Genomic DNA, 13,744 nt, shown 5'->3' with positions numbered 1-13,744 from the left:
TTGTGGTATTTGCAAAGGTGGTGATCCAGAAGCGGTCTTGGTCTGGTCGTTGGACACAAACGAAGCACACGAAGTTGCAATGGCTAACTTTTAACTAAACAAATCCCAAGGAAAAGCTACTAGATGGATCTACTTATATAGGAGCAAGGGGTGGCGGCCAAGGAGGTGGGAGGACGTCCCAAGGCAGCCTAAAACTAAATCTAGGTCGTACAAGGCCAATGGGCCCAAGTGGAGGTGATGTAACACCTTTGGACTTGTAGTTTGACTCGGATTCTGCTGCAGCATCAGATTGTTTCGTCCACAACTCAACGCTCCGGACGAATTTGAAGGTGCTTCCAATTGGGTTGGAAAGTGCACGAAATCTAGTTTCCAACAAAAAAAGAATCACCCAATTCGGAGTCCGTATGAAAAACTTGTGTGCGTTTTGAGTCAGGTATGTCTGTGCAGTCCGAATCTGAATCCAGAACGTGAGAGACTTGGACTCTATCTTCTCTTGGGCCAAAAGTGACGTGAGAGAACTTTTTGGACAGCAAATAAACATCTCTTTCTTCCTTATCTTCATATGTGGATTGTACAAATGTCCCATACACCTGCAATTAGACAAAACACAAAAGTGTGTGAAGTATTTTTGTTCTGGATAACATAAATAGATTATTGAATAGTTTGCACTAGAAATCACCTGACAAATATGCATATATGCAATATTTTTGGTCATATCCAAGGTAGTCATGTCCTCATCATCCTCCCCTTCTTGAAAATAAAGCCGTCCTTGGCGTTGCTTAATCTGAAATGTGGCTAACAAAAGAGACAAGATGTACATGTTGTATATGTATATGTCATCCATTTTTACTTCCCTTGATTTTTGCATATATGACACATGAATAGATGAGTAACTTGCATAGTTCATAAAATCTAAAGCCAAAAAATTAGCACAAGAAGTAGAAGGCATGAAAATATTGCAACTCAGTTTGCACATATAAGTGAAGCTCTTATTCATTTCAAAAGATTGACAATGTTCATCATTAAACCATCCCAACATTGGTGAATAAACCTTACTTGCATCAAATTTACATGCTACAACATGCTTAAATAAGCAAACATGCAATAAGTCATTCAACACAGAATCATCACCAAGATTAGAGGTCATATCAAAATGATTAAACATTGGTTCTTTTGCATCAATAGTTAATTCAATGGGTGCACTCAAAATTGTTGGTATTTCAGTTGTTTGATCACATGGCAAAGTCAAATTATCAACGTAGTCCTCTAAAATAGGTGGTGTGATCAAAGTAGTTGGTAGCTCATCAGAGGTGCATTCAAATTGACAAGGCATTCATCATTCTCATGTAGAGATGGAAGATCAGTACCTTTGTCATTACCTCTTATGATCAACTCAGATGATGTAGCCACTCTCGGGGGCGATGTGTCACATGGTGGAGGTGATGTAGTCCTGACAACAACGGATGTGGTTGTCATAGTATGCCTAGTAGTTGAAGGAACAATCATATCAACTCTTGGAATGTGCACCGTGCGCTTGTTCTCCTTGTGGCCAACACGTCGTTTTATTTCCTGTTCAGCTTTGCAAGCAAGATGAAACAAATGGTCCATAGGATAACACTCTTCATGAATTAGTATCTCTTGAATATCACGATTTAATCCTCCCCAAAATCTATCCATAAAATCATCTTCACTTTCTTCTAAAGAGGAATGCAACAAGGTAGTTTGTAAATCATCATAATATTTTGTTACAGTTTCACTACCTTGTTTTAAGCGTTGCAACTTCTTAATCATGTCACGAGTATAATAAGCAGGGACGGAAGTATGTCGCATGGCAAGTTTCAAATCATCCCAAGTAGTAGGTATATAATCAGGGTGTAACCGACAATATTCACTCCACCAAACCAAAGCATAACCAGTGAAAGAACCAACCGCAACCTTAACCTTTTTATGTTCATTGAAATTATGGGAAGCAAATATATTTTTTTATGTCGAACTCCCATTCAATATATAAAGCAGGTTTAAAACGGCCATTAAATGGTGGTATAGATACATTAACCTGATCATGTGCATTTGGATGTTTGTGCACCTCTCGTGACGGTTGTGGTATTTGCAAAGGTGGTGGCACGTCTCCCGCGATCGACAAAGCCCATGAATTGACTCTGGATCCTCTCATGATTAGTAGAACAAGAAACAAAACCCAAAAATAATGTTCCTATAACTACTAGGATGTGGTGGTAAAACGCTCACAGTAAAGCAAATATCAATGTCTTACAAGTTCTTACCATGCAGCAGGCGGTGATCAGCAACCAGCGGTGTCAAGTAACTCCGAATATTGAGTAAAGCGATTGCCAGGGGAGCGTACGTATACACGGTGTAGAAATATGTGGAGCTGGGTTGGCTATATATGGTAGCAAAAGATTAGCAATAATCAATTCAAAGATGCAATGTTGAATAAACGCTCAACGATGGTACTGTGCTGGTCCTAGGCTAGACCGGACTAGAGACGCGAGCCTAGAACATTAATAAGGTCACGGCGTAGCACAACTAGCATCAATGAAGGATACTAAGTAGCTCTTGACAGCAAGATATAAGTGAAGATCACAACGGCAGTGAAGATAATGATGAAAAACAACTGCCAAGCAGGATATACAACAACTCTCTCTACAACTTTCCTCTTGAAAAGTTTGAGACAATTTTCTGATAAATTCTTTCAAAGAATGCTACTAACTCAAGATTTCCAATGCAAAAAGAATCACTCAATTCCGAGTTGATATGAGGAGTCAAAGAATTCTAAAACTGGCCTGAAAAATTGGAACAAGTTGTGTTCACGAACTTCGGAGGTCAAAAAGACCTATTTAGAAGCCGATTTTGAGGTGTCAAATATTGAACTAGCTTCTGCAACTATTTAGATGCGGCTCGTCGCTATCTTTAATTTGAGTACTCACGGAGCCAAAACTGACTTCGTATGATGAAGATACACCTGTTTTACTCAACAGTGCGCAAAACAGATTCCAATCCGAATTCAGGTACGAGATTGATTCTAGATAGATCCGATTTTTTTTTCTCTCTTTTTTTTCTCACGCTTTTTTTTTCTTTTTCTTCTCTCTCTTTTTCTTTTTTTTTTTCCTTTTTTCTCTTTTTTTCTCTATCTTCTTTTTTTTCTTTCCAAGACAAACTAGATAAGATGCAGATTGGATCAGACGAAGATGTGAATGACCTCAACTATGATTATGACAATGAACAATGCGTAACATGTGGTGGAAATTAATAGATGGGATGGTGGACAGCGGAAGGGATAATGATGCAGCGGCGGCGTGACTAATATGAACAGAACTCGAAACTCTAGAGGAACTAGACGCTAAGACCAGCAACTGACACGACGATGCAACCGATAATTCAACTATGCAAGCAATGAATAGAAAATTGCAAAGGCTCAGACTGGCTTGGATAAAGGATGAACAGATCTAACTTTTTTTTGTGTGGCTTTTTCTTGGACAATAGGTAAGAAAATAAATCTAATCTAGGAAAACTGGAAATTCTCACCGAGCAACCTGAAAACTGATACCACTTGATAGAGCCGAGAGTGTCCCGATCTTTCGATGAGATGATAACTATCGATTTGGTGGAGACGACTTTGACGATCCGGCTACAAACCTGCACGATGTTGCGCCTTAGCAATCGCTAAACCAATCTCCTGAGGTTACTGACGATGCCGGAAGCACGGTCAGCCTGACCACGAAGGTCTATTCCTGCAAGCAATCGAAGAACAAGCAAGAATATGATAAAGCAATCTGAATATTGCAAATATATATGAGGTATTGATAATGGTGGGGATCCGGAAGCGGTCTTGGTCTGGTCGTTGGACACAAATGAAGTACACGAAGTTGCAATGGCTAACTTTTAACTAAACAAATCCCAAGGAAAAGCTACTAGATGGATCTACTTATATAGGAGCAAGGGGTGGCGGCCAAGGAGGTGGGAGGACGTCCCAAGGCAGCCTAAAACTAAATCTAGGTCGTACAAGGCCAATGGGCCCAAGTGGAGGTGATGTAACACCTTTGGACTTGTAGTTTGACTCGGATTCTGCTGCAGCATCAGATTGTTTCGTCCACAACTCAACGCTCCGGACGAATTTCAAGGTGATTCCAAATGGGTTGGAAAGTGCACGAAATCTAGTTTCCAACAAAAAAAGAATCACCCAATTCGGAGTCCGTATGAAAAACTTGTGTGCGTTTTGAGTCAGGTATGTCTGTGCAGTCCGAATCTGAATCCAGAACGTGAGAGATTTGGACTCTATCTTCTCTTGGGCCAAAACTGACGTGAGAGAACTTTTTGGACAGAAAATAAACATCTCTTTCTTCCTTATCTTCATATGTGGATTGTACAAATGTCCCATACACCTGCAATTAGACAAAACACAAAAGTGTGTGAAGTATTTTTGTTCTGGATAACATAAATAGATTATTGAATAGTTTGCACTAGAAATCACCTGACAAATATGCATATATGCAATATTTTTGGTCATATCCAAGGTAGTCATGTCCTCATCACTAAGTTGGGGACTAAACTGCTTTTTAGTACTACTTGTCACCCCCAAACTGATGGCAAAACTGATGTAGTCAATAGAACATTGTCTACTATGCTTAGGGCTGTTTTGAAGAGTAATAAGAAAATGTGGGAGGAATGCTTGCCTCATATTGAATTTTCTTATAATCGTTCATTGTGTTCTACTACTAAGATGTGCCCTTTTGAAGTTGTGTATGGTTTCCTACCTCGTGCACCTATTGATTTGTTGCCACTTCCATCTTCGGAGAAGGTTAATTTTGATGCTAAACAACATGCTGAATTGGTTTTAAAAATGCATGAGTTAACTAAGGAAAGCATTGAGCGTATAAATGCTAAATATACACTTGCTGGAGATAAGGGTAGAAAACATGTTGTGTTTGCACCTAGAGATCTTGTTTGGCTACATTTGCATAAAGATAGATTTCCTGATTTGTGCAAATCAAAGCTAATGCCACGTGTTGATGGTCCCTTTAAGGTGTTAGAGAAAATAAATGATAATGCATACAAACTTGAGCTGCCTGCAGATTTTGGGGTTAGTCCCACTTTTAACATTGCAGATTTGAAGCCTTATTTGGGTGAGGAAGATGAGCTTCCGTCGAGGACGACTTCATTTCAAGAAGGGGAGGATGATGAGGACATCAATACCATTGTTACACCCACAGCCCCTGCTGCTATACATACTGGACCAATTACTAGAGCTCGCGCACGCCAACTAAATTACCAGGTACTTTCATTTCTTGGTAATGATTCTAATGTTCATGAGAATATGATGCTGCCTAAATTGGATACATTTGTTTTGCTTACAAATGAAGGGCCTAGCTTGGAGAAGGATGAACATTGGAGCAAGAGAAAGCATGGAGATGATGGCATGCGCAAGGGGAACAAGAACGGAGTTACGAGTGATGATTTCAGGTCTTTGAAGCCACCATAACGAGTGCATGAAGCCTTGGACGAAATATACAAGATGCCACTTCGTAAATTTCGTCCAGAGGCTATTATAGGTGCTGCGTCACCTTTTTATTGGGCCAGTGATGAGGACATCAATACAATTGTTACACCCACAGCCCGTGCTGCTATACATACTAGACCAATTACTAGAGCTCGCGCACGCCAACTAAATTACCAGGTACTTTCGTTTCTTGGTAATGATTTTAATGTTCATGAGCATATGATGCTGCCTAAATTGGATACATTTGTTTTGCTTACAAATGAAGGGCCTAGCTTGGAGAAGGATGAACATTGGAGCAAGAACAAGCATGGAGATGATGGCATGCGCAAGGGGAACAAGAACGGAGTTATAAGCGATGATTTCAGGACTTTGAAGCCACCATAATGGGTGCATGAAGCCTTGGACGAAATATACAAGATGCCACTTCATAAATTTCGTCCCGAGGCTATTATAGGTGCTGCGTCACCTTATTATTGGGCCAGGCCCATGTAATTTCGAAATACATAAGTATAGGTTATTTTTAGAGTCCGTATGTGTGGGGAAACAAGAGATAGGGTTGATTTTGGACCCCTCCACCAAGGGCCACGAAATTCCCCCCTCTTCCTCCATATATACAGCCCTTAGGGCATCGTTTAGACTTTGGGTTTTGTTTAGATTAAGAGTTCGCCCTAGCTGCAACTTCGCGTACTTCGTTTGTGTTCAACGACCAGACCAAGGCGTCACAGAACCCCACCTTGATCAATAAAGCTTTCATCTTATATTCGCAATATCCAGATTGCAATCTCAGATTCTTGCTTGTTCTTCGTTTGCTCGCAGGAAACAGACCCTCGTGGTCAGGTTGATCGTGCTCCGGCGTGGTCAATAACCTCTCGGAGTTGGTTTAGCGATTGCTAAGGCGCGACGTCCTCGCACGTTCGTAGTCGGATCGTCAAAGTCGACTTCCACCAAAGCGAAATCCATCATCTCATCGAAAGACGGGACACCTTTGCGTCTATCAAGTGGTATCAGATTTCCAGGTTGCTCGGTGAGATTTTACAGTTTTTCGTAGTTTAGATCGAGTCTGTTCTTCATACCTACAGTCCACGAAAAAGCCAAAAAAAATAGGGTTAGTTCATCATATCCGAACCAATCTGAGCCTTTGCATAATCTTTTTAGGGTTTTGCTTTGTTGAATTTGCGGTTGCATCGTCGTGTCTAGTTGCTGGTCTTAGCGTTAGTCTTTTAGAGTTTCGAGTTCTGGTCATAAGTTGTCACGCCGCCACCGCACCATCATCATCGCCCCTGTCACCTACCACCACCGCTCCGAATCCGTATCCATATACCACCACCAATCCGTATCCATCTACCACCACCGATCCATATCCATATATTACCACCGCTGCCATATACCACCACCATATATCCACCACCAATCCGAGTTCCTTGCATATTAGGTGTGTTTTCGAGATCCATCTAGTTTCCGATTCGTGTTTCCTTGCCGGAGTAGGTTTCGGAAAAAAAAGAGTCTGGAAACCACCCTCCGTTTAGGCCCAAAAATTTTCGAAAACGCATTTTTCGAAAAAATTTCTGGCTATCCTATTTTTTGGTGTTTCTGAGTGTTTTGAGACAGGTGCCATTATAGGAAGTTTTTTTGACCCGTTTCCAGTTTTTGGGTCCGGGCAGTCGAAAAAACAAAAAAAAATTGGTCGAAAAAATTTCGTGCCCATCCTGTCAGTTTGACCTAGGAAGAGTTTTGAGACACTCGCCATTATAGTGATTTTTCGCAAAAAAAAAGCAGCGCAAAAAAAAGAGCGCAAAAAAAAAGAGCGAAAAAAAATCCAGGGTGTGCTTTTCCCTTGTTTACGTGCAGCACCGTGATTTTGTTAGTGTTCTAGGCTCGCGTCTCTAGCACGGTCTAGCCTAGGACCAGCACAGTACCGTCGTTGAGCGTTTATTCAACTTTGCATCTCTGAGTTGATTTTTGCTGACCCCTTTTGCTACCATATTATAAGCCTTCCCAGCTCCACATACATCTACGTCCTGCGTTTGACTCTCCCTGGTAATCGCTCTATCCAAGCTTTGAGAGTTTTGACTACAATGGTTGCCGATCACCACCTGCTGCTGGGTAAGAACTGGTAAGAATTTGAGATTTGCTTGACGGGTTTGTGATACACCACCACCACTTCTTAGTAGTCTGTAGGATCATATTCTTGTGTGTTTCTATTTGCTGCTAACCATGGTAGGATCACAAGCCGATGAGACTGATTGGGAGAACCTGACGAACAAACAGCTACATGATAAATTTCAGCAAATGATGAGTGGATAGGTGCAAGATGTGCTAAACAGATTTGACGAGGCCATGGAGAAGATAGATGGCATTGAGAAGACGTTCGAAACAAAGCTTGATAGCAAGTCTAATGAATTGCTCGCGCGTTTTCCACCACCACCGCCGGCTGCACCTATCGCACCTCTGCAACAACAACAACAACGCCTCCTTCCGAATCAGTATGGACGAGCGAAGCGTGTTCCTATTGAGGATGGCCAAACTTCTGGTGCTGCTGTTCCTGTTGTTGATGCTTCTTTGGCTCGTGCTACTGCTGCTGCTGGTACCCAGGAGGATGATGAGTATGCGGGCGATTATGAGGATGAGGTTGATCAAAATCCAAACTACGTGCAGCCACCAGCACCACCACCAGCAGGTCGACCTCAGGTATATATTCGTAATGGTAGGCCTGCACCACCACCTCAGGTACGAGATGATGTCCATATTCCTAAACTGAAATTGAATATTCCACCATTTGAGGGTAGATATGTTCCTGATATATATCTTACTTTGGAGTTAGAAACTGAACAACGTTTTACATGTTTACAATATCCCGAGGAGAGACGGGTTGCTGCTGCTGTTTGTGCTTCCACTAGTTTTGCATGTGTATGGTGGTCTGAACATTGTAGATTATATCCTATTCCAACTACTTGGGCTGCTTTGAAAACTGCTACGCGTACGCGTTGGGTTCCACCATATTATCAACGTGAATTGCTTCAAAAATTGCAGCCTTTAAGACAAGGGAAAAATTCTATAGAAGAATATTATCAGGAATTACAAACTGGCATGATTCGATGTGGTATTGTTGAGGAGAATGAAGCTATGCTTGCATGTTTTCTGGGTGGATTAAATAGAGAGATTCAGACCATTCTAGACTATAAGGAGTATACTAATATCACTCGTTTATTCACACTTGCTTGTAAAGCTGAACGTGAAGTGCAGGATCGACAAGCATTGGCGCGAACTAAGTTTTCTGCAGGCCGACCTTCATCATGGACACCGCGTGCATCTTCTACTTCAACTGCACCAGCACCTCAATCAGGTGCCTCCTCCAGCCGTGATACAAGAAAACAGGCACAACCACCATTATCTGCCAAGAGCGCACCTGCCGGGCCTGCACAGAGTTCTTCTTCTTCCATGGCATCAACAGGGCACACCAGTGATATTATTAGTCGTCGTTGTGAGGGAGGAGGTCATTATGCGAGAGAATGCAAATCTCCGTGCGTGATGATTGCTACCAAGGGTGGTGGATATGAGTCCGCTAGTGACTATGATGAGGAGACTTTGGCTCTTATTACACGTGAAGAACATGGTGGAGATGATTCTGATCATGAGACGCAATACATGGCTCCTGAAGACGCTGACAGGTATGAATGTTTAGTTGCTCAACGTGTTTTAAGTGTGCAGGTCACACAAGCTGAGCAAAATCAGAGGCACAATTTGTTCCATACCAAGGGAGTTGTGAAGGAACATTCTGTGCGCGTCATAATAGACGGAGGGAGCTGCAACAACTTGGCTAGCATGGAGATGGTGGAGAAGCTTTCTCTCACCACAAGACCACATCCACATCCTTACTACATCCAATGGTTCAACAACAGCGGCAAGGTTAAGGTAACACGTACTTTTCGTGTGCATTTTAGTATCTCTACATATGCTGATTATGTTGATTGTGATGTGGTACCTATGCAAGCATGTTCCTTATTACTTGGTAGACCATGGCAATTTGATAAAAATTCTGTACACCATGGTAGAAACAATCACTATACTCTTGTTCATAAGGATAAAAATATTACTTTGCTTCCTATGACTCCTGATTCCATTTTGAAAGATGATATTAATACAGCTAATAAAGCAAAACAGGAGAAGAATAAGAGTGAAAATCAGATTGTGGCAAAAGAATTTGAGCAACAAATGAAGCCTAATAATAAACCATCTAGTGTTGCTTCTGAAATTAAATTGAAAAGTGCATGTTTATTTGCCACCAAATCTGATATTGATGAGCTAGATTTCAGCAAATCTGTTTGCTATGCTTTTGTGTGCAAAGAGGCATTATTTTCATTCGAGGACGTGCCTTCCTCTTTGCCTCCTGCTGTCACTAACATTTTGCAGGAGTTCACTGACGTCTTTCCACAAGACGTGCCACCGGGATTACCGCCTATTCGAGGGATTGAGCATCAGATTGACTTAATTCCCGGTGCTTCACTTCCAAACCGTGCACCATACCGTACCAATCCAGAGGAGACAAAGGAGATTATGCGTCAAGTACAAGAGCTTCTCGACAAAGGTTATATACGCGAATCCCTTAGTCCCTGTGCTGTTCCTATTATTCTAGTGCCGAAAAAGGATGGTACATCACGTATGTGTGTTGATTGTAGAGGCATTAATAATAATACTATTCGTTATCGTCATCCTATTACTAGGCTAGATGATATGCTTGATTAATTGAGTGGCTCTACAATATTCTCCAGAGTTGATTTGCGTAGTGGATACCATCAGATTCGTATGAAATTGGGAGATGAATGGAAAACAACATTTAAAACTAAGTTTGGATTATTTGAGTGGTTAGTCATGCCTTTTGGGTTAACTAATGCACCTAGTACTTTCATGAGATTAATGAACGAAGTTTTACGTGCTTTCATTGGACGATTTGTGGTAGTTTACTTTGATGACATATTGATTTATAGCAGATCTTTGGAAGAACATTTGGAACATTTACGTGTTGTTTTTATTGCTCTATGTGATGCACGTTTGTTTGTAACCTTGGGAAGTGCACCTTTTGCACCGACCGAGTATCTTTTCTTGGCTATGTTGTTACTCCACGGGGAATTGAAGTTGATAAAGCCAAGATTGAAGCTATTGAGAGTTGGCCGCAGCCCAAAACGGTCACACAAGTGAGGAGTTTTCTTGGCCTCGCTGGATTCTATAGGCGTTTTGTGAGAGATTTCAGCACCATTGCTGCGCCTCTCAATGAGCTTACAAAGAAGGATGTGCCTTTTGTTTGGGGTACCGCACAGGAAGAAGCCTTCACGGTATTGAAAGATAAGTTGACACATGCTCCTTTACTCCAACTTCCTGATTTTAATAAGACTTTTGAGCTTGAATGTGATGCTAGTGGAATTGGATTAGGCGGTGTGTTATTACAAGATGGCAAACCTGTTGCATACTTTTCTGAAAAATTGAGAGGGCCTAGTCTGAATTATTCTACTTAGGATAAAGAATTATATGCTCTTGTTCGGACTTTAGAAACATGGCAACATTATTTATGGCCCAAAGAATTTGTTATACATTCTGATCATGAATCTTTGAAACATATTAAAAGTCAAGCTAAACTGAATCGCAGACATGCTAAATGGGTTGAATTCATTGAGACTTTTCCTTATGTCATTAAACACAAGAAGGGAAAAGAAAATGTTATTGCTGATGCATTGTCTCGCCGCTATACTATGCTTTCACCACTTGACTTCAAAATATTTGGTTTGGAGACCATCAAAGATCAATATGTGCATGATGCTGATTTTAAAGATGTAATGCAGAATTGTAAAGAAGGAAGAATGTGGAACAAGTTCGTCGTTGATGATGGATTTGTGTTTCGTGCTAACAAGCTATGCATTCCAGCTAGCTCCGTTCGTCTTTTGTTGTTGCAGGAGGCGCATGGAGGAGGATTAATGGGACACTTTGGGGTGAAGAAGACGGAGGACGTACTTGCTACACATTTCTTTTGGCAAAAGATGAGACGGGATGTTGAGCGTTTTATTGCTCGCTGCACTACATGTCAAAAAGCTAAGTCACGACTCAATCCTCATGGTTTATATATGCCTTTGCCTGTACCTAGTGTTCCTTGGGAGGATATATCTATGGACTTTGTTTTAGGTTTACCTCGAACAAAGAAGGGGAGGGATAGCATATTTGTTGTCGTGGATAGATTCTCGAAAATGGCACACTTTATACCATGTCATAAAAGTGATGATCCTGTTAATGTTGCTGATTTGTTCTTTCGTGAAATTATTTGCTTGCATGGCGTGCCAAATACTATTGTTTCAGATCGTGATACTAAATTTCTTAGCCACTTTTGGAGATGTTTATGGGCTAAGTTGGGGACTAAACTGCTTTTTAGTACTACTTGATACCACTTGATAGAGGCAATGGTCCCGATCTTTCGATGAGATGATGGATATCGCTTTGGTGGAAGTCGACTTTGACGATCCGACTACGAACGTGCGAGGACGTCGCGCCTTAGCAATCGCTAAACCAACTCCGAGAGGTTATTGACCACGCCGGAGCACGATCAACCTGACCACGAGGGTCTGTTTCCTGCGAGCAAATGAAGAACAAGCAAGAAACTAAGATTGCAATCTGGATATTGCGAATATAAGACGAAAGCTTTATTGGTCAAGGTGGGGTTCTGTGACGCCTTTGTCTGGTCGTTGAACACAAACGAAGTACGCGAAGTTGCAGCTATGGCGAACTTTTAATCTAAACAAAACCCAAGGAAAAGCTACTAGATGGATCTACTTATATAGGAGCAAGGGGTGGCGGCCAAGGAGGTGGGAGGACGTCCCAAGGCAGCCTAAAACTAAATCTAGGTCGTAAAAGGCCAATGGGCCCAAGTGGAGGTGATGTAACACCTTTGGACTTGTAGTTTGACTCGGATTCTGCTGCAGCATCAGATTGTTTCGTCCACAACTCAACGCTCCAGACGAATTTGAAGGTGATTCCAATTGGGTTGAAAGTGCACGAAATCTAGTTTCCAACAAAAAAAAAGCACCCAATTCGGAGTCCGTATGAAAAACTTGTGTGCGTTTTGAGTCAGGTGTGTCTGTGCAGTCCGAATCTGAATCCAGAACGTGAGAGACTTGGACTCTATCTTCTCTTGGGCCAAAAGTGACGTGAGAGAACTTTTTGGACAGCAAAAAAACATCTCTTTCTTCCTTATCTTCATATGTGGATTGTACAAATGTCCCATACACCTGCAATTAGACAAAACACAAAAGTGTGTGAAGTATTTTTGTTCTGGATAACATAAATAGATTATTGAATAGTTTGCACTAGAAATCACCTTACAAATATGCATATATGCAATAGTTTTCAGGTTGCTCGGTGAGAATTTCCAGTTTTTCCTATATTAGATTTATTTTCTTACCTATTGTCCAAGAAAAAGCCACAAAACAAAAGTTAGATCTATTCATCCTTTGTCCTAGCCAGACTGAGCCTTCGCAATTTTCTTTTCATTGTTTGCATTATTGAATTATCGGTTGCATCGCCGTCTCGAGTTGCTGGTCTTAGTGTCTAGTTCCTTTAGAGTTTCGAGTTCTGTTCACATTAATCATGCAGCCGCTGCATCATTATCCCATCCGCTATCCACCATCCCATCCACCAATTTCCACCACGTGCTACGCACTGTTTATTGTCATAATCATAGTTGAGGTCACTCACATCTTCGCCAGATCGAATCTGCATCTTATCTAGTTTGTCTTGGAAAGAGGGAGAAAAAGAAGATAAAGAAAAAAAAGAGAGAAAAAAGGAAAGAAAAAAAAAGAAAAAGAGGGAGAAGAAAAAGAAAAAAAAAGCGTGAGAAAAAAAAGAGAGAAGAAAAAAATTGGATCTATCTAGAATCAATCTCGTACCTGAATTCGGATTGGAATCTGTTTTGCGCACTGTTCAGTAAAACAGGTGTATCTTCCTCATACGAAGTCCGTTTTGGCTCCGTGAGTACTCAAATTGAAGATAGCGACGAGCCGCATCTAAATAGTTGCAGAAGCTAGTTCAATATTTGAGACCTCAAAATCGGCTTCTAAATAGGTCTTTTTGCCCTCCGAAGTTCGTGAGCACAGCTTGTTCCAATTTTTCAGGCCAGTTTTAGAATTCTTTAACTCCTCATATCAACTCGGAATTGAGTGATTCTTTTTGCATTGGAAAGCTTGAGTTAGT

Source organism: Triticum aestivum, chromosome 7B (genome assembly GCF_018294505.1).
Source record: "Triticum aestivum cultivar Chinese Spring chromosome 7B, IWGSC CS RefSeq v2.1, whole genome shotgun sequence".
Lineage (NCBI taxonomy): Eukaryota > Viridiplantae > Streptophyta > Magnoliopsida > Poales > Poaceae > Triticum > Triticum aestivum.
This window is presented reverse-complemented; position numbering follows the sequence as displayed.